This window comes from Muntiacus reevesi, chromosome 2 (genome assembly GCF_963930625.1).
Source record: "Muntiacus reevesi chromosome 2, mMunRee1.1, whole genome shotgun sequence".
Classification (NCBI taxonomy): domain Eukaryota; kingdom Metazoa; phylum Chordata; class Mammalia; order Artiodactyla; family Cervidae; genus Muntiacus; species Muntiacus reevesi.
The window spans coordinates 103,480,377-103,503,283 of record NC_089250.1 but is presented as its reverse complement, the minus strand read 5'-3'; the positions used below and the strand labels follow the sequence as shown (position 1 = coordinate 103,503,283).

Below are 22,907 nucleotides of genomic sequence, written 5' to 3'. Positions count from 1 at the left end.
GACCACCTGACCTGCCTCCTGAGAAATCTATATGCAGGTCTAGAAGCAACAGTTAGAACCGGACATGGAACAATGGACTGGTTCCAAATTGGGAAAGGAGTACCTCAAGGCTGTATATTGTCACCCTGTTTATTTAAGTTATATGCAGAGTACATCATGCGAAATGCCGGGCTGGATGAAGCACAAGATGGAATCAAGATTGCCAGGAGAAATATCAATAACCTCAGATACGCAGATGACACCACCCTCATGGCAGAAAGTGAAGAGCTAAAGAGCCTCTTGATGAAGGTGAAAGAGGAGAGTGAAAAAGCTGGCTTAAAATTCAACATTCAAAAAAACAAAGATCATGGCATCCAATCCCATCACTTCATGGCAAATAGATGGGGAAACAATGGAAACAGTGAGAGATTTTATTTTCTTGGGCTCCAAAATCACTACAGATGGTGACTGCAGCCATGAAATTAAAAGACGCTTGCTCCTTGGAAGAAAAGCTATGACTAACCTAAGCAGCATATTAAAAAGCAGAGACATTGCTTTGCCAACAAAGGTCTGTCTAGTCAAAGCTGTGATTTTTCCAGTAGTCATGTATGGATGTGAGATTTGGGTCATAAAGAAGACTGAATGCTGAAGAATTGATGCTTTTGAACTGTGGTGTTGGAGAAGACTCTTGAGAATCTCTTGGATGGCAAGGAGGTCAAACTAGTCCATCCTAAAGGAAATTAGTCCTGAATATTCATCAGAAGGACTGATGCTAAAGCTGAAGCTCCAATACTTTGGTGACCTGATGTGAAGAACTGGCTCATTGGAAAAGACCCTGATGCTGGGAAAGATTGAAGGCAGGAGGAGAAGGGGATGACAGAGGATGAGATGCTTGAATGGCACCACTGAATCGATGGACATGAATTTGAGCAAGCTCCGGGAGTTGGTGATGGACAGGGAAGCCTGGCATGTTGCAGTCCATGGGGTCGCAGAGTCAGACACGACGGAGCGACTGAACTTAACTGAATGTTGTATTATTTCCTGTGTATCTCTATATGTTTGAAGTAGTCAATGGTCTAATTTAAAAATTTATTTCTTTTAATTTAGTTATATTTTTGGCTGCACTGGACCTTTGTTGCTGCACATGAGCTTTCTCTAGTTGCCGAGAGTAGAGGCTACCCTCTAGGTGCGGTGTGCGGACTTCACATCGCATGGCTTCTCGCGGTGCGGAGCACAGGTTCCAGGGCGTTCAGGCTTTAGTAGTTGCGGCACGTTGGACCTGTGTTCTCCTGCACTAGCAAGTAGATTCTTGCCACTGGACCATTAGGAAGTCCAATGGTTTAATTTTAAATACAGTTATGTATTAAACTATATACAAATAGAACAGGAAGGGAATAGACCATTGTGATCAAGTTGGTGTGTTAAGGTGCTTGGTTAGGAATAATTATTTTTCTTTTCTCTGTTTTCCAAGTTTTATGTAAAGCAGAGTCCTGCTATCTCCTTTTGCCCCTTTGGGCCCACTCTCTGCCCCGTTTCTAGCTACAGAGCCTGACTAGAGGCGTTTGGACCATGGGGAGGCCCACTCAGGGTGTGGAGGGAGGGAGGAGAGTGAGCAGGTTCAGCTCTGCCTTCAGGATCGCTGTGGACCCCTCAGGGAGAGTCCTCTCCTCAGAACTCCCTTCTGAGTTCTGGTGGCCACTTCCTCTCCTCATAAAAGGCACAATGAGAAAACTAAGTTTCAGTTTTACCTGGGGACTCAGTAAGGACTACAACCCGGGAGACCGCCTTTCAGAGAGCTCTGAGGAACTGCTCTGAGGATGTAAGGGCAGAGGTGAGTATATACGTGATTTTGACTAAGGAGTAGGTGCAGCCCAGCACACATCTCAATAGACAGTTGCTGCTGGTCACAGGGAGCAGGTATCTCAGTTAGTTATTTTTGTGCTGTTCTAATAACCTCAGATATGCAAACGACACCACCCTTATGACAGAAAGTGAAGAGGAACTAAAAAGCCTCTTGGTGAAAGTGAAGGAGGAGAGTGAAAAAGTTGGCTTAAAGCTCAACATTCAGAAAACTAAGATCATGACTTCTGGTCCCATCACTTCAAGGGAAATAGATGGGGAGACAGTGGAAACAGTGTCAGACTTTAATTTTTTGGGCTCCAAAATCACTGCAGATGGTGATTGCAGCCATGAAATTAAAAGAAGCTTACTCCTTGGAAGGAAAGTTATGACCGACCTAGACAGCATATTTAAAAGCAGAGACATGACTTTGCCAGCAAAGGTCCGTCTAGTCAAGGCTATGGTTTTTCCAGTGGTCATGTATGGATGTGAGAGTTGGATGGTGAAGAAAGCTGAGCACAGAAGAATTGATGCTTTTGAACTGTGGTGTTGGAGAAGACTCTTGAGAGTCCCTTGGACTGCAAGGAGATCCAACCAGTCCATCCTAAAGGAGATCAGTCCTGGGTGTTCATTGGAAGGACTGATGCTGAAGCTGAAACTCCCAATACTTTGGCCACCTCATATGAAGAGCTGACTCATTGGAAAAGACTCTAATGCTGGGAAGGACTGAGGGCAGGAGAAGAAGGGGATGACAGAGGATGAGATGGCTGGGTGGCATCACCGACTTGATGGACATGGGTTTGGGTGAACTCCAGGAGTTGGTGATGGACAGGGAGGCCTGATGTGCTGCGATTCATGGGGTCGCAAAGGGTTGGACACGACTGAGCAACTGAACTGAACTGAGCTGAAGTGTGGGAAGATGCGAGAATCTGAGCTCATCTTACTATCTCAGGGGCTGTTTCCCTAAAGCACAGGATGCCTCATCGTGTTCTTAGTTCTGAATTCCTTTTAGGGTGTAATGTAGGTCAGTGACAGTAATCCTTGCAGAACTAGACGGCATGGGACATTCCTTGTTTGCACCACTTTCCTGTCCCTTGTGAGTTTTCTGTACCCTCTCTATAACCTTCGAAAATAGTCTTTTCTTACTCAGCCCATATAGAATTGCCCTAAATTGAATGTGCTTTAAGTTTCTTGCTGAGATACTTACTGCTACTCTATTAATCATGCCCTTTCATTTTCTGTATTTTTGATGCTTTGACATCTCGGGACTTACTAACCCTGGAGAGACTGTCCCTCCCAGGGCAACCAGTTCCTGGAGACTTTAAACATCTCAGCTGCAAGCATACCTATTATATGCAAGTGAACCAATCCTGAGTCTGTAACTCCACCACCTGTGGGCCACTATTCCTCTATATTGATCACTCCAGGGCCAGATACCAGACAACTAGGAACAAACCTTAAATACCCAACAGCCTGCTGAAATCATTCAAACTAGCCAATCCTAAACCTATTTGCCCTGTCTTCCCAGCTCCTCACAGAAACCAAAATAAGGCCTCTCGCCCACCTTCCCCTCTTGCTTCCTCTGCTTCTGGACAGACCCAGGGCTTTCTAGCATTGCCCCACCCCCAACCCACATGGCTTGGCATGACCCCTCCCTTTGGAAACTGTTGCCAGCTAAAAATTGTCACTTGCCATCTGCCTCTGTGGGCTTCCCTGGTAGCTCAGTGGTAAAGAAGCCACCTGCCAATATATAAAACGCAGGACACGTGGGTTTGATCCCAGGTCGGGAAGGTCCCCTGGCAGAGGAAATGGCAACCCACTCCAGTATTCTTGCCTAGAGAATTCCATGGACAGAGGAGCATGGTGGGCTACAGTCCGTGGCGTCACAAAGAGTTGGACACGACTTAGTGACTTAACAACAACAACATCTGCCTCTATAAGGGTTAGTTTGGGCTACTTCGGTCACTGACCTTTAAGACACCCTGAAAGAAGTTCAGGGTGGAGATCAGGAATGAGGCACTCTGTGCTCTGGGATAAACTGGCAGAACAGGTTTTGGATAGTTAAATGTTTTCAGGCGATTTTATGAGTCCAGTTTTTTGAATCTTCTCATATTTAGAAAAGCACTAAAATAATTAACAGAGACGGCCCCTCCTTATGACTAGCAGCAACCTTCTGTTTATATGTGTGTTTGTCTGTATTTATCTCTCTTCACTAAAATCAAATAGAGTACTGACCTTCCCCCAGCCACTTTGGAGCAATTCCTAAGAACTCTCTCCTGGGCTATTGCCCCCAGTAAAACTTAATCCTCAACTCTCACCCTGTGCATTTTTTTCCAGTCAATATTGTGAATAACAAATTATCTTTTCAATGATAATCTCTGTTGTTCTTACCATACCTGAATAATAAAACCTACATTTTAGAACAGATATAAACATTTGATACTTTTATTTTTTTCAAATATAATGCCCACCAGAACTTGTGACATTGCAGAAGAGCCATAACTGGAAATGGTATAGCTGTGTGGTGGGCTTTAGCAGAAAGATAAGTCAAGCAACTTCCCTGGAGGCCCAGTGGCTAAGATTCTGCCCCCACAATGCTGGCGGTCCAGGTTCAATCCCTCCTCAGGGAACTAGATTCCACGTGTCTCAACTAAAGATCTTGCATGCTGCAAAGGTTGAAGAGCCCATGTGCTGCAAATAAAACCTTGTGAAACCAAATAAATAAACAAATTTTTAAAAAGGGAGAGAGACTAGTAACTTTAAAAAATGTGTTTAAAAAAAGAGGCCCCAAATAATTTCATTTGTCCCCCAAATAGCGAGATTTAGTTGCAGTTTCAACACCTACTAGAAAAGTGACTGTTTAAACAGTCAATCTGAAATTTCCTCATCAGCCCTATTGAGGAATCCTGTGTGACAAAGACCCCTACTGTTCTCTTTCCCAAAGACTGCAGCCTGGCCTAAAATAATCCTTTCTTTTGCTAATACCTTCTTGCCCCACCCTCATTCTGCCTATAAAAACCTGTTTTGTACAGCCCTTCAGAGCTTCTCTATTTACTGATTGGGTCGCTGCCTGATTCAAGAATTATTGAAGAAAGCCAATTAGATCTTCAAGTTTACTCAATTGAATTTTGGTTTTTGACCAATGAAAATTTCTCCTGTTCCCTCAATAGCCGAACATTCCCCTCAATGGGAATGCTGTTGTAATAGAAATAGATATGAAAAAGGAGCAGCTAAGATATTGAAACATGGGGATTTCCCTGATGGTCCGGTGATTAAGACTCTGTGCTTCCAAAGAAGCGGGCACAGGTTGGATCCCTGGTTGGGGAACTAGAACCCCACGTGATGTGTGGTGGCCAAAAAATTAAAAGATTGAAAATATGAAGATACAGCCTAGTCGTCAGCAGTCTGGGTGTTTCATAAGGACAATCAAGAAAAATGTTTATGGGTTTCTATTTTAATGAAGTTTAAAAAGCGTTGGGGGTAAAAACAAAGAATAATTTACTCCAAGTTGGTAATGGTGGTGCTGGTATATTAATGCATGTTAGAAACGAGTGGCCAGGAAGCATCAATCTGCCTGAGCTCTGGTCATTTTTCAAGCCTGGATGAATGTAAGGCAAAATAAAATTGTTATAAGTAGATCTGAACCATAATTAACTAATTTTCATGACAAAAACAGGAACAGGAAAAGCAATAGATAGGACTGTCTCTGTGCCTCTTGGCCTGCATTTAAGAAATAAATTTGTTTCTGCAATGAATGCACCCTCTAGTCAGTCTTGCAAAGGAGTTGGGACTGTGGCATGATATTAATATAGGTACTGAAAAAATTAATCAAGTCATACATCTCACCCCTGAAAATAGAAGCAGGAACTGAAAGTGGGTCTTGTGGCCCTCCCATCACTTCCTTGCCTTACAAATAATCATTGTCATTCTTCAGGGAAAGTTCCAGACCTGCGTTATTTGTAACATCAGCCTTTGTTGTCTTTTTTATGAGCCAGAGGCAGTGAGCACTATACCCAGAGGGCATTGGCTGTGGTCACAGAAATGATTCCTGGAGCATCTTCAATTGTTAATAAAAATTCCAGGAAGCCCAGTAGCTACCGGGTAGAATATGGAGCTAAGCAGCAGGGAGGGAAACAGGAGGAAGAGAAGGGAAACAGAAATTAACTCACTTGAGATGTCAAAAGATAAATGAGTACTTTTACTTCTGACCCTCCCCTTCCCCTGGAAATGAAATAGATTACCAGAGTGGAGGCTTCCCTTTTCTTTCTAGGTTATTTGTGTAGACTATACCTTTTTATTTTATTTATTTTTCAGCTTTAGTGAGGTTTGATTATGCTTTTAGAACTGTTTGATTTCTTATAGCGAATTCTTGTTAGGTGCTCAAAGGGCTGACCCCTTTCTCCCAATTGTACATGAAAATGGGTAACTGAGATTAAGCTTCTTGTTTTAGAAAATGTCATATATATATACACACACACACACACACAAGATATTCCTTTAAGCATATGGACACTGTATATACTTATCTCTTAGAATGAAATATGGTGTCAGGTGAAATATGTAAAAAATTGCCTCTATAGACAAATACTTTGAATTTGTCTCAAATAACTATGTTTGGGAGGGAAACACATCCCCTAAAGTGTTTGGAAATGAATGTGATATGAAAGAACAAAGGGTTCTGAGATCTCTGGAGTGGGACCCGGTATTGATGAGCTGACCAGGCTAGGACTGTACCTCAGCACCTCAGTGAGGAGCAGAGCAATTCCTGACTCTTTTCTATCCCTGACCTCAAGCATCAAAGAGCATCAAGAGCATGAAGCCCATGGGCCATCCTGTCTGTCACTCATGTCTTCTGATTGGCCTAGACATACCAATGGATACTTGGCCTTGTTCACTCATTTCTTCTGTGGTAGCCTAGTAACAGACAAAGCAGCTAAGGTAAACCTAAGTCCCTCCCATCCACTCCTTAGGCCTTGGAATCCAACCCATGAGAGAGTGTCCCCAGGTGTAGAACTAAGCTAAGGTAAATCTAAGTCCCTTCTATCCACTCTTTAGGCCTCAGAATTCAACTCATGAAAGAATGTCCCCCAGGCGTAGGACTGATGAGTAGAAGTGAGGGAAAATGGGAAGGAAAAAGAAATACAGTTTCCTGTGGCATCCAGTCTACCAGCCTGAGTGAGCTTGTCTGATTAACTTCATGTATGTTGGGAAGGAAACTAGTGATTAAAACAAGAGCTGAAAGCTCTAAGTTTTCCCCATCATTGCTTCAGATAGAACAAGTCATCTGTTTTATCTAAAGATTCCAGTGTCAGAGGTTCTATCTCTCTAGCCCCTGTAGGGGCTATGACTTAGGCATCATTGTTAGTTGTTTGCACTCTTGCATTTAGAAAAGGCATAAGGCCAGATGTTCTTGAGGATGTGGGCACATTGGGGAGTGATGCCTTCAAAGGTGGGCATGGGGGATTTGTCAGGGCCAGAGGGGACTTGGAATATAAGTTTTATATGTGTTCTAGGCCAGCCCTATCTCTGAATCACTTTTCCCCAGCCTCACTACACAACAATGCCTCCATTAATGAAACCACTGGGGAGGAAACTCCTTTACAATAAACATGATGTGTTAAAACAAAATAACAGCTTCATAAATCATACTAAAGAGTGCTGCAATACATCAGGTGGTTCAGCTGCAATGCTCCTGCCGATCTATGCAGTCAGGACACAAATCTATTCAGGTGTAATTTTAAAAAAAGTTTTCCCAGTGCACCAGCCCTGAGTACTTGTCTCATGCATCCAACCTGGGCTGGTTATCTGTTTCACCCTTGATAGTATACTTGTTTCAATGCTGTTCCTCGAAAATATTTAAAATAAAACTAATATATGATCTAAAAAAAGAAGTTTTCATTTATTTATATTTATTTTTGGCTGTGGGGTCTCCATTGTGGTGTGCGGGCTTCTCATTGCAGTGGCTTCTCTTATAGAAGAGCAGAAGCTCTAGAGCTTGAGGGCTTCAGTAGTTGTGGCTTGGGGGCTCTAGAGCACAGGCTCAATAGTTGTCGTGTATGGGTTTAGTTGCTCCACAGCATGTGGGATCTTCCTGAACCAGGGATCAAAGCTGTGTTCTGTGCATTGGCAGGCGGATTCTTTACCACTGAGCCACCAGGGAAGTCCCTCAGGTACAGTTTTGATTCATCCCTGAAAGTTGAAGGAAAGCAGGGTATACCCACCCTCATTAGAGGCTCTATCTCCCACTGTTTCAGGTATTCTGAGACCTTTTTAAAAAAATGTATTTGGTTGCATCAGTTCTTAGTTGCAGCATAGGGGGATCTCTGTTGCCTTGTGCAGGATCCTTCTGCTGAGGACTCAGTTGCTTTGAGGCACGTGGGAACTTAGTTCCTTGCCCAGGATCAAACCTTTGTCCCCCATATTCCAAGGTGGATTCCCAACCACTGGGCCACCAGAGAAGTCCCATTTTGAGATCTTGTGCTCCCTGATCTTCTCAACCACAGAAGTCATTCAGCAAAATTATTTATTGAGGGCCCACTAAGGACCAGATAAGGAGTTTCAGTGGTTAAACACACATACATATCCCACACTATATGTTCACATGCAGGGAGAAATGAAGCAAATATTCATACTAAAGTATCACATAGTACAGTAAGTGTTGTGAAGAAAAAGAATAAAATGGTATGAAATCACATAAGAAGGTGACCTAATTTGATGGAGAGGATTACATTGGAACATACATAAAATTCCTAAGGTGGGAAAGAGTGTAATCTCTTCAAGAAACTAAAGGAAAGGACAGTATATCTTGCCAGAGAATGAGTGGGAGAAGCCCCGTTGGTATGCTGGCAGCATCATGCGGAGCGAAGGGGTCATTGTAGGGAGTTTAGTCTTTATTGTAAGAGCACTTGGGAATCTCAAGAAAGGTCTTCAGAGGAGAGTTATTAGACCAAATGTGCACTAAATTTTTTTTTGGCTGTGCCACGTGGCTTACTGGATCTTAGTTCCCCTACCAGGGATTGAACCTGGGCTCACAGCAGTGAAAGCAGAGTCATAACCACCCGGTAATTCCCAGTATATTAAATTTTTGAATTTTATTTTAGGGACAGTAGATTAAAGGGGAGGAAGAGTAGATGGGGGAGACAGGAAGCTGAGAAGTAATCAGCCTGAGAGGTGATGTTGATTTAGATGGGCTGATGGTGGTAGATTTGGAACAGAGTGGATTCGGAGCATATTTAGGGGTAACCTCAGTGGCACTTGGGGTGGATAGATGAGGTGGGGAGTAGGAAGTATCAGGATAATTCCAAGTGGGTATGTCCTGCTCAGGGGGTCGAGATGCTGCAAACTGGAAGCACAGATGGAGAAGGACCTGGATTTGGAAGGGGAGGGATGGTTAAGAGTTCAGTATTTGCTTGCAGATCAACTGATTACAGTTTACAAAAAAATTCTCTTCAGTTTATCTACATTGAAAAACTTTTTGAACTCTGGGAAGTTGCAGGATTTATTTATTTATTTTTTTAAGGATTTATTTTGTATTAATAGAAGTGAATAGAAAAATATCTGAGGTAGGGTAAGGAGACTTTGGTATTGTATTTATATCTTCCTCTGCCTTCTCAGGGGGGCACTTTGATTGTTGGGCACACTGATGCCAATGCATAGGGGTGAGACTTAATTACTCTGTATTATAAAAGAGTGAAAGAGCTGGGATCTTGAGGGAAAATCCTCAAGGTCATTCACCATATGAAGTTGGGTTGGAAATTGTAGGCTTCAGGGATGCACAGGAGAGTGAAGGCCCTGGGGGACTTGGATGAAGAGAAAGGTGGAAGGAGGAGAAGTTGAGGCTGTGTCCTCTGAGGAGTGTGCTACAGAACCACTTCCACATCTCTAAAATCATCTGTGGATTTTCCCTTGCTTCCCACAGAGAGAGATGACATTCAGGTTACATGGAGGCAGGGTGAAAGCGAACCACTCTTAGGGAGATGGGCATGGAGGTTGCCCAGAGAGATGGAGGTCTGTATGTACTTGCCTCCTGGTTCAGTCGGTTCTTTCAGTGCTACAAGACAAGGGAACAGAAGAAAAATAAAAAGATGGTGAGGAAAAAATAAGGAAAGGGAAGGAAATGGAAAGGTAAGGAAGGGAGGAGAATATTATATATTAAATTAACTCACGTTCATGCTAAGACAAAGTTTGTGTATGTAAGTCACTTCAGTTGTGTCTGACTTTTTGTGACCCTATGGACTGTAGCACAGGCTCCTCTTCCATAGGGTTTTCCAGGCAAGAATACTGGAGTGGGTTGCCAGTCTCTCCTTCAGGGGATCTTCCCAACTCAGGAACCTGCACTGGGAGGCGAATTCTTTACCACTGTACCACCTGGGAAGCCTGAGGGAAAGGTGAGTGGTCTTCAAAAGGAAGATAACAAGTTTGCTTCTCCCCTGCCATTTTTTCCAGGGCATTCTAGGGGTGGACTGTGGACTTGTGTGTTGATTCATATATTTATTCATTCCTTTATTAAAGTTTCATAGAGTACCTTTTCTGTGCTAGTCAGGGATACAAAGATGAGACATGATCCCTTTTTACATTCGCAGGAAATTTACCATTTAGTGGGAAGAGAGGCAAACGGACAGAAATAGTTCAATGTGAGATTTGCTATAATAAGTAGTGAGAATAAAAGAATAAAAATGGGGCCTCTGGGGTCAAACCTGGAAATTGCAGGAATGCTTTACCCAGAAGGTGACACCTGAAGAAAGAACATGAGTTTTCCCAGCAGGTAATGGTCAGGTGAAGAGGGAAGCTATATCTGGTGTTAGGAAGAAAAGAAATTGACTGGGCCTGATTTAAGCAGAATACTTACTGGAAGGAAATCAAATAGTTCATAAAATCTCCAGGAGGGCTGCAAAGCCACTTTTGGAAAATGGGACAGGAGTAAGCTAGGTTAGGCAAAGTCCAAGATCAATGTGGAATGACGACACTACCGTTGCTGCTGCTGAAGGACTGACTGTAAACTTCACTTGTAACCTTGGTGCTGCTACCCTCAGCAATCTCCGCAGCTCCCACTGTGGCCTCTGCTTACCAACAGGGTGGATCCTTGCCCTCCCTGCTTCTTTGCATTAGCAGTTCTGATTGAAAGTTGAGGGCAGTGGGCACATCTGATTGGCTGGGCCTAGGTCACATTCTGCCTCCCTACCTGCAAGAGGTACTTGAAAGCAAATGAGTGGCTCTTTCAGCTTCTGTGATAGAGGGAGGGAGGAGTGAGGATAAATTGTAGTCTTCCATCTACATTAAAAAAGACAGCAAGTCCTCTAACTAGGAAGGCAATTGTGTGTGAACAAGTGAAAAGGTTCAAAGACAAGAGCCATCAAACAGGGCTGGGAAAACTTCTAATAACTCAAAAGGAGATGGAAGAGAAGGGTGGGAAGGCTGGGGAGGCAGATAGGGGACTTAAATTGAAGGTCTTATGCCTAGAAAATTTGACTTTCCTGTTAGAAGAGTGTGGCAGAAACAGTTGATTGTCCACTCCCTATCCATCGATTTTTCTTCCTTATCAATGAAATTCTAATTTTGAATTGGGTAGCAATACACTCAGCTTAAAACACTTATTTCATTAGAATTCCTGTAGCTGGTGGGAGTTGGACATGACTAAGCAACTGAACTGAACTGAACTGAGTGGTAGTCATGTTACACAGTTCAAGGAAATGAGATATAAACAGGGTTTTTGTCTCTTCACTTTCTAGCTGAATACAGATGTGAGGTCTGGAGGTCTGGCAATCATCTTAGGACAATGAGACAACATGCTTGGAATGTGGCCTGCGCATTGAGAATGGCAGAGCAGAGGGACTTCCCTGGCAATCCACTAGTTAACACTGGTCCTTCCAAGGTGGGGGCCATGGTTCCCCTGGCTGGAGAGCTAAGATCCCACATGTGCCATGTGGACAAAAAATAAAATAAAATAAAAATGGCAGAAAAGAAAGCTGGAAAGAGCACTGTTCCATTGTTCCATTGGAGAGTTAACTGTTCCCAGATTTCTTGAGACAAACCACTTATGTGTTAAAGCTGCTAGAGTTGGTCCTTTTATTATTAAAAAAAAAAAAAATACTGGATGAATACACACATTTTAGAAAACTAAGTTAAACAAAAAACTATTAGGAAAATTAAAATTAACCCCCCCTCAAATTCCACTGGAAATATATTGGGAAAGTCTTCCCATGTCTGTAATATCATTTTAGTGGCTACATGCAGCGTTCCATCGTGCGGATCTACCTATTCTAATTTAGAAGTTGAACTTTTAGAAGTTTGTATTTCACACCACTTTTTGATGTTGTGAGGTGAAGGTGAAGGTGATTCTGGGATGGAAGGAGAGATAGTATTAGGTTTACCATCAGTTTTAATGAGATGATAGCTTGCTCAGGCTATGATAGCCTGAAAATTCTCACCAATATTTATCTTCATTTTATTTTTATTCTGCGAACGAGGAACAAGATTCTGAAAGATTAGCTGCTGTTTAGGATAAAGAAAGACTATTTTCATTAGTGGCATGTTCACAGCACTGACACTGGCTTTTCTTTGACACGTTTAATTTCTCTGTTGTCAGACCATTTAGCCGGCAGATATGGGAAATGTAGCTGAAGAATGCGGATTATCATTTGATGGTATTTATTAGAAATCTGGGGAAAAAAGGAATAAAGCTAACCGCTTCCGCAGCGAGCAGGGTTCGAACCTGCGCGGGGAGACCCCATTGGATTTCAAGTCCAACGCCTTAACCACTCGGCCATCGCTGCCACGGCGAGAAGTGGAAGGCGGAGACACTTTAGTGTTAAAACTGAGCACATGCGCACCAGACACGCTAGTGGGCGGGGCCTACAGTCTTCCTGAGGTCCGCTCTGAGAGGCGGCCGGGGCTTACTGCTCAAGTTGCAGGAGCTACCTCGTTAACGCGAAGAAATAATAAAATCTCCCTTAAGTAGTTTAAGTAAACGCCTTTAAGAGAGGGTCTTAGAAATCCTTCCCTTCCATGCGCTTGGAAAATCGAAAATCGCCACCCTGCTTAGCTTCTGGTCTCAGACCTGCTGTTTGCCCTCCCGCTTCCTCATTAGGTCACAAAGAGAGATTTGAAACAAATAACTCTCTCCTTCAGTGTTGCGGGCCCGCGCCCTGGAAAAGTTCTGCATCTTGGACTGCTCTGACCGCGGTGATCGCTCCTCAATTTGCGGAAAGACTGGGAGGAGTGAGGGGAGGCACGAGCCCTCCGCCGCTGCCCCGGGGCTCGCCTCTCCCCGGCTCTTGCCCAGGCAGTCATCTTTCATTCTCTGCCGATTGACCCCTTCGTTGCTGGCCTCAGTTTTCTCAGTTGACGGGGTGACTTGAAGGTGTTTTGAGAACAAAGTTCTGCGGATTAGGTCTGCATTTTACCTTTAAATGCCATTAATTCCAGCCCCCCCCCCCGCCAACCACACACTTGTTAAGTGTAGCTTCTGCACTGGGTACTTTAACTGCGTTATTTCGCGAAAGTTCTCAGAATCCGGTCGGTCTGTACCCTGGTTTTTACCTCAGAGAACTGAAGGAGGAATGTGGCCTAAGGGTTGGCGCTGGGAATCCCAGGGGGCGTGCAAGCACCTCCTACTCGCACACTGTGGCGTCCTACTTCCAGAAAGTTCTGTCTGTTGGAAGATCTTCAGAAAACCATAGGAGGCCTTTTATTACTTTAAATTTCTGAACCTGTTCAGGGAAACGTAACCATCTTTCTCATGGTAATTTCTCACAGAAATTTTCACAGATCCAGAAATTTTCCTGGGTGCAGGCCGGGATTTCATAGTAAGGCAGGAGAAGGAATCCTTGCTCTTTGGAAGATCAATTGTTAAGTGACCTCACTTGAAAGCTGTGTGAATTTTCTTGAGATTTTTTCAGTACCTTTCTCATCTAAACTTTAAAAAAAATTAATTTTTATTGAAGTATAGTTGCTTTACAATGTTGTGTTAGTTTCTGCTGCATAGGAAAGTGAATCAGCCATACATATACTTATATCCACTCTTTGGTTTTCCTTCCCATTTAGGCCACTGTAGAGCACTGAGTAGAGTTCCCTAGTGTGAATATATATAGTGTGGGTACACACACACACACACACACACACACACACACACACACACCCTAGTGTGAATATATATAGTGTGGGTACACACACACACACACACACACACACACACACACACACACACCCTAGTGTGAATATATATAGTGTGGGTACACACACACACACACACACACACACACACACACACACACACCCTAGTGTGAATATATATAGTGTGGGTACACACACACACACACACACACGCGCGCGCGCGTGCGCGCGCGCGCTACTTTCTCAATTTGTCCCACTGTCTTCTTCCCCACCCTCTTCATGCCCACTTGTCTATTCTCAACCTCTGTGTCTCTATTCCTGGCCTGCAAATAGGTTCATTAGTACTATTTTTCTACATTCCATACATATGGATCTTCCCGATATATCTAATCGGGAATCGAGTCGATCCCAGAGGATCGAATCTGCCTCTCTTATGTCTCCTGATTGGAATGCGGGTTCTTTACCTCTAGTGCCACCTGGGAAGCCCCGTGCATTAATATACAATATTTGTTTTTCTCTTTCTGACTTACTTCACTCTGTATGACAATCTCTAGGTCCATCCAGGTGTCTACAAAGGATCCAATTTCACTCTTTTTTATGACTAATTAATATTCCACTGTATATAGGTACCACATCTTTATCCATTTGTCTGCTGATGAACATTTAGGTTGCTTGCATAATCTGGCTATTGTAAATAGTGCTTCAATGAACCTTTGGGTGCATGTGTCTTTTTGAATAATGATTTTCTCTGGGTATGTGCCAAGTAGAGGGATTGCTGGGTCATATGGTAGTTTTATTTTTAGTTTTTTAAGGAACTTCCATATAGTGGTTGTATCAGTTTACATTCCCACCAGCAGTGCAAGAAGGTTCCCTTTTCTCCACAGCGTATCCAACATTGTGTGTAGATTTTTAAAATGATGGCCATTCTGACAGGTATGAAGTGACATCTCATAGTAGTTTAGATTTGCATTTCTCTAATAATTAGTGATGTTGAACATCTCTTCATGTGTTTGTTGGCCATCTCCCTTAATTAAGCGCTGCACTCAGTATGCCAGCAAATTTGGAAAATTCAGCAATGGCCACAGGACAGGAAAAGGTCAATTTTTATCCCAATCCCAAAGTAGGGCAATGCCAAAAAATGTTCAAATTACTGCACAATTGCACTCATTTCACACACTAGAAAGGGAATACTCAAAATCTTTTAAAGCTAGGCTTCAATGGTCCGTGAACTGAGAACTTCCAGATATACAAGCTGGACTTAGAAAAGGCAGAGGAACCAGTGATCATCAACCAGTGATCAACTGCCAACATCCGTTGGATCTAAAAAACGCAAGGAAATTCCAGAAAAACATCTACTTCTGCTTCATTGACTATGCTAAAGCCTTTGACTGTGTGGGTTACAACAAGCTGTGGAAAATTCTTAAAGATATGGGAATACCAGACCACCTTACCTGCTTCCTGAGAAACCTGTAGGTAGGTCAAGAAGCAACACAGCTGAACATGGAACTGGTTTCAAATTGGGAAAGGAGTACATCAAGGCTGCATATTGTCATCCTGCTTATTTAAGTTATATGCAGAGTACATCATGCGAGATGCCAGGCTGTATGAATCACAAGCTGGAATCAAGACTGCTGGGAGAAATATCAATGACCTATGACACTGCCCTTATGGCAGAAAGCAAAGAGGAACTAAAAAGTCTCTTGATGAAAGTGAAAGAGGAGAGTCAAAAAGTTGACTTAAAACTCAACATTCAAAAAAATAACATCATGGCATCCAGTCCCATCACCTCATGGCAAATAGATGGAAACAATGGAAACAGTGACAGACTTTATTTTCTTGGGCTCCAAAATCTCTGTGGATGGTGACTGCAGCCATGAAGTCGAACGATGCTTGCTCCTTGGAAGAAAAGCTATTACAAACCTAGACAGCATATTAAAAAGCAGAGACATCACTTTGCTGACAAAGGTCTGTCTAGCCAAAGCTATGGTTTTTCCAGTAGTTGTGTACAGATGTGGAAGTTGGACCATTAAGAAAGCTGAGCACCAAAGAATTGATGCTTTCAAACTGTGGTGCTGGAGAAGACTCTTGAGAGTCCCTTGGGCAGCAAGGAGATCAAACCTGTCAATCCTAAAGGAAATCAGTCCTGAATATTCATTGAAAGGACTGATGCTGAAGCTGAAGCTCCAATACTTTGACCACTTGATGTGAAGAGCTGACTTATTGGAAAAGACCCTGATACTGGGAAGGATTGAAGGCAGGAGGTGAAGGAGACAACAGTGGATGAGATCATTGGATGGCATTACTGAGTCAATGCATATGAGTTTGAGCAAACTCTGGCAGGTGGTGAAGGACAGGGAAGCCTGGCGTGCTGCAGTCCATGGGGTTGTAGAGTCGGACATGACTTGAGTGACTGAACAACAACTTAACTAAAATAAGGTACTAAGTGTCTAAATCTATTAATTGTGGATGAGAAGCAAAATACTTGAGAATTGTAAGAATAAGTTTTATCTAATTTGAGATTTTGCTTTTAAAAAATTTATCTTTTTGATTTTAATTTGGCAGAGCTACATGGGTAATCTCAGTTTCTTTATGAATACTATATAAGAGCAAAGTTATTCCTGACATTTCCAGGCATAACTTTTATCATGTATATTAACATTACTTTTGTATCATGTATGCACATGTACTTTTATCATGTATATTAACGTTTGCTTAAGCTTTGTCTTTTTATCTCTTATATTCTATGTATTCTGAGATAACCTATAATTTTATCTTACTATTTATTGGTTCTATCTGGAAGTCTTTTTAAAACTCCTTTCTTCTGTGTCGTTGAATGATAATATTTATGGAAGGTTCTTACTCTTTCCTAACTTCCCCTTCCCCTTTTAAGAATTTTCTTCACTTGCTTAAACACTTGACAGTAATGGGAGTTGATTATGGTTAAAATAGTTCAATCAGAAATTCTACTGAGGGTTTTTATGTGTTTTGTGGGGGAAAGGAATGCTGCAAAGGGAAAGAATATTACAAAATTAATGTGCATTTGGTAAGAACAATTGTGATTAATTTTTCTTTGCATCATTTGAAAAATGAAATACCTAGATTTAACATTATTTTGATGATTTTTGCCCTGAATTTTAATTTTCAGCTTCTTTGAGTTACTGTAGGCTTTTAAAAAGCTTAAATTGCCTTTTAAAATGATTTGTCATATTGCTAAAATGAGCCAGGAGGTCAAATTTATTATAAGTTTTATTTTTAAAAAGTGTGAATTTCTAAATTAGTTCTTTTTCAGCATTAGCTCTTTAGCAATGCCATTTAATGCAGTGAGTGGCAAGTAACAGAAAAAAGGTGAAATACATATCTTTCAACCCAATCATGATATAAGCATGTTATCATTCATGACAATAGCATCATAAAAATTTTATTTTCAATTATGGACATTTTAGTTTATAAAAGTCTCCTGTGATTCTGGTTGCCTCCTACTCCATACCACTCCCAGATTTTGTTCCTTTATGTGGTAGTTTTTATTAAGCTAATTTGCATGTGGAAACTTTCTTGATGTCACTTTCAGAAGCAGAATACTGAGAGGGATGGGGCATATGTTTGGGAGCAGTGTGACATTTCTTTGTCCTTTTATAACAAATCAAAACTTAATTTGAATTATTTTGATGATCCCCCCCCCCTCAGTTTTAATAAATCAGAATTCAAATGTTGGAATAACATTAGAGCTAGTCCAATCCTTTTATTTTCAGATAGGAACTGTGGCCCATGAGTGATTGCCCAAGGTCACCTGTCTAATTAGTGACAGATTCAAGATTATAATTTGTTTTATTAGCCTACTTTGTTGACTAGATTTTGTTGCCCTCATGTTTTCTTTGTTAGTCTCTCGCTCAGTGACACGTAGCTCTAGAAGTGTGTATATGGCAATGTGCATGCATGCTCAGTCCTGTTGACTCTTTTTGACCCCATGGGCTGTAGCCTGCCAGTCTCCTCTATTCATGGGATTTTCCAGGCAAGAATACTGGAGTGGGTTGCCATTTCCTTCTCCAGAGGATCTTCCCAACCCAGGGATCGAATCTGTGTCTCTTGCATTGGGAGGGGGATTAGGGATCCAACAGTAGGGAAGAGTTGTGAGTTGAACGTTGAAAGCCTATGAAATGTTAGATACTGAATATACTGTGGTGGGTAATTTTTGCTCTTCTTTTTTCTAGTATGCATCCTCCAAACTGATGATGACACTTCAATTGCACTTAAGGAGGACGAATCCTCCCCCATTGGATGTGAACTTACTTCACCTGTTAGTCAAGGTATTCCATCCTGCTTTATTTAAGTAGGCGTGGGACTTGGTTTTCTGTTGCTGAATAATAGGTTATCACAAACTTAGTGACATAAACAATATGAATTTGTTGTCTTATGTTTCTGTGGGTCAGGTGTGTGGTCACGGGTTGACTGTGTCCTCTGCTTGGGGTCTCACCAGTTTTCAAGGTGCTGACTGAGACTTTGCTCTCATCTAAGTCTTGGGATCCTCTGCTAAGATCACTCATTGCTACCAGAATTCAGCTCCTGTGGTTCCAGGCCTGTTGGCTGTCAGTGGAGGACCTTTCTCAGTTCCTAGAGGCTGCCCACTTACCTTGCCATGTGGCCCTCTCTACAATATGGTAGTTGGGGTTTTCAAGGCCAGCAGGAGAAAACTGCTCTCTAGTTTACTACAGTAAAGTTTTATATGATATAATGTAATCACTGCAGTGACTATTGCATCATATCACAAATCCTGCTCAAGTAGGGCAGGATCTGTGTACAGTGGGGACAGGGATCTGGGGAACTATCTTTGAATTCTGTCCACCAGACAGCTCAAGCTGGGCCAGTCAGACTCTCTCAGAATCCCTGTTCTTTCCATTATACAATTGTATTTTTATGAGCATCCTACATAGCACACAGCCAACAAAGGTCCATCTAGTCAAAGCTACAGTTTTTCCGCTAGTCATGTATGGATATGAGAGTAGGACCATAAAGAAAGCTGAGTGCCAAAGAATTGATGCTTTTGAACTGTGGTGTTGGAGAAGACTCTTGAGAGTCCCTTGGACTGCAAGGAGATCCAACCAGTCCATCCTAAAGGAGATCAGTGCTGAATATTCACTGGAAGGACTAATGCTGAAACTGAAATGCCAAAAGTTCGGCCTTCTGATGCGAAGAACTGACTCATTGGAAAAAACTCTGATGCTGAGAAAGATTGAAGGCGGGAGGAGAAGGGGATGACAGAGGATGAGATGTTTGGATGGCATCACTGACTCTATGGACATGAGTTTGAGTAAGCTCTTGGAGTTGGTGATGGACAGGGAAGCCTGGCGTGCTGCAGTCCATGGGGTTGCGAAGAGTCAGACATGACTGAGCTACTGAACTGAATTGAACACAGCACGCTCATATGGTAACCAATGATAGGTAATCAGAGTGTGGAAATTTTAACTTAGCTGCTTTATGTGCTTTTGTACTTCATTTAAAAGGAATAGAATTGGTAACAACTACAGAGTTCAAGAAGCTTAGCCACCATTCAAGATTTTTGAATTTAATTCTATACTGATTGGAGAATAACCCTAGCTGTACATTTGTGACAACATATGTAAGGGGCTTAGTTCAGAATGGCCAAAAAATTTACTGATTTATTGGCAGCAAAACACTGATGAAAATTTAGTTGTTAAATTACAGGCATCTTGAAAAGTGATGTAAATAATTCCCATGAAAATTATTCCTTTGTAGATGACTGTATTTTTGCATGTATGTGTGCTCAGTTGTGTCTGACTGAGTCTCCGTGGACTGTAGCTTACTAGGCTCCTCTGTTCATGGGATTTCCCAGGCTAAAGAATACTGGAGTGGGTTGCCATTTCCTCCTTCAGGGGATCTTCCCAGGGATGGAACCTGTGTCTCTTGCATCTCCTGCGTTGGCAGGCAGATTCTTTAACACTGAACCACTTGGGAAGCCACCAATTGTACTTTTGAAGTCTAAGCAATTAATTATGGATTGCTTTTTGATTATTATATTGCTTATATGTATATATTTTGAAGAAGACTGAAGATATATCCTAGTAAGGACTAGAACAATTTATTGGTAGGATTTTCCTACCTAATCAGTCCTCTAATGCCATGTCAATTAAGAAATAAAGTTAAGAATGATGGAATCCTCTTTTCTTGAAGGGTATGATGCTAGTATGATATTCAGTCTTGAGTTCTCAGTAGTAGCACCTACTGATTTTGAGACAGCAGAGATCTAGATCTACCAAAGACATCTTAGTGTACTTTTAAAGTCCAATTAAATATCAAAAGGGCAGAATAAATTTATTAAGGATGAAATCTTCACCCAGCTTATTTATAAGAATTGAGTTGCCTTACAAAACTCTTTGGACTGGCTCTCTCTATAGAATTGATGGTACTGGGGTTTCCAACTGGGATTTTTTTTTAAAATTATTTTTTAAAATTTATTTTTAATTGGAGAATAGTTGCTTTACAGTTTTGTGTTGGCTTCTGCCATACAACAGTGTGAATCAGTCATAAGTATCCACATCTCCCTCCCCTCTTGAGTCTCTCCCTCCGCCCCTTACCCAGTCCCACCCTCCAGGTTGTTACTCCAAGTGGTTTTTATAAAGGCAATTGGTTTTATGAACAGAGGTCATAAAAATAATTTTATGAATTATACAAAAATACAGCTATGATCACTGCATTATAGTTAAAATTGACTGGGAAACAACTCACAGACCAGTTTTCTTTTAACTTTAAGGAACTGTAACTTTAACACTGTCCTGGTTCTTTGTAAAAGAATGCTGTCTCTTACTAATTCTAATTTCTCTTTGGGGCTATTCAATTATAAGGGAAAATCAAGTGTTGACCTTAGGTAGCTTATGTAAGCTTATGCATTAAATATACAAATCTTTCTTCTAAAGCCATGTTTTGGGGTTGTTTAACAGAAATACATAACTAAGAATTCAATCCCCCATGCCCATAACTAGATTCCTTTGCTCTCCTTTCCATGTTTCTATCAAATGTTTCCTGTTCACCCAGTATGTTGGAAAGTACTTATGATTCATGAAAATGCCTAACAGAGTGCTTAATTTTTTAGTAGATACTTGATACATGATAGTTATCTTTTTATTATGAAAACAATGTAATAATGTTATAAAAAGTTGTAAGAAATAGAAAAAACCCTGACCCATTTAAGCCTTTTTGTATATCTCTGCTTTATTTTTCCCCTTACACTTACATAGGTTTTTGCATAGTTTTAATTGTGTATGTGACAATTTTTCTGCTTTTGTTTTGTTGAGATAAACTCATATAACATAAAATTCCCAATTTTAACCATTACAGTACATGTCAGGGGTTTCCAGTACATTCATTATGTGAAACCATCACCATTATCTATTGGGCTAGCCAAAAAGTTCACTTGGGTTTTTCCGCAATATCTTACTACAGAACATTTTCATCATCCTAGGAGGAAACCCTATACCCATTAAACAATCACTCCCTGCTCTTTCCTGGCAATCATTAATCTGCTTCTGTCCCTATCAGTTCAGTTCAGTTCAGTTGCTCAGTCGTGTCCAACTCTTTGCTATCCCGTGGACTGCAGCACACTAGGCTTCCCTGTCCATCACCAACTCCAGGAGCTTACCCAAACTCATGTCTATAGAATCGGTGATGCCATCCAACCATCTCATCGTCTATCATCCCCTTTTCCTCCTGCCTTCAATCTTTCCCAGCATCAGGGTCTTTTCCAATGAGTCAGTTCTTCACATCAGATGGCCAAAGTATTGGAGTTTCAGTCTCAGCATCAGTCCTTCCAGTGAATATTCAGGACTGATTTCCTTTAGAATGGATTGGTTGGATCCCCTTGCCATTCAAGGAACTCTCAAGAGTCTTTTCCAACACCACCGTTCAAAAGCATCAATTCTTTGGCACTCAGCTTTCTTTATGGTCCACCTCTCACATCCATACATGACCACTGGAAAAATCATAGCTTTGACTAGACGGACCTTTGTTGGCAAAGTAATAATGTCTTTGCTTTTTAATATGCTGTTGAGGTTGATCATAGCTTCTCTTCCAAGGAGCAAGCGTCTTTTAATTTCATGGCTGCAGTCACTGTCTGAAGTGATTTTGGAGCCCCCCAAAATAAATTATGTCACTGCTTCTGCTGTTTCCCCATCTATTTGCCATGAAGTGATGGGACCAGATGCCATGATCTTAGATCTGTCCCTATAGGTTTGCCTATTCTGTACATTGCATATAAATGGAATCACATGATATGTGGATTTTTGTGTCTAGCTTTTTTCACTTAGCATACCATTTTCAAGGTTGTATGTGACTACACCATACATCACTACTTTATTTTTTAATTTTTGTTTGTGTTTTGACAGTAATTTTCTGTGTTGCCTTTAAAAGATTGTGACAAAATATGCATAACACAAAATATGCCATTTTAACTATTTTTAAGTGTACAATTCAGGATTCAGGGACACTGAATGCAATTACAGTGTTGTACAACCAACCACTATCCATTTCCAGAACTTTCTCATCATCCTGAATGGAAATTCTGTGCTTATTAAACAATAACTCCTCATTCTTCCCTCTCCTCCTCAGTTCTTGGTAACCTCTCTTCTTTCTGTCTCTATAGGTACCTTGTATAGGTAGAATCAGGCAATATGAATCTTTTTGTGTCTGACATACTTCACTTAACTTAATATTTCCAAGGTTTATCCATGTTGTACCATGTATCATAATTTCCTTTCATTTTTGGCAGAATAATATTCCATTGTGTGTATCTAGTACACTGTATTTTGTTTATCCATTTGTCTAATGATGGATATTGGGTTGTTTCTAACTTTTGGTTATTGTGAATAATGCTGCTGTCAACAGTGGTGTACAAGTATCACTTCATTTCTTTTTCAGGTTGAATGATAATGGCGTTGTATAGGTATACTGCATTTTGTTTATCTAATCAC

The 22,907-nt window shown here is 41.4% G+C and overlaps 1 non-coding gene across 1 annotated transcript; it reads right to left on the bottom strand.

Annotated features, from left to right (window-relative positions):
* Nucleotides 1-12,508: 12,508 nt before the first annotated feature.
* TRNAS-UGA (transfer RNA serine (anticodon UGA)) lies at nt 12,509-12,590 on the bottom strand. The gene has a single exon. It is a non-coding gene; the product is annotated as a tRNA-Ser (tRNA).
* Nucleotides 12,591-22,907: the final 10,317 nt, after the last annotated feature.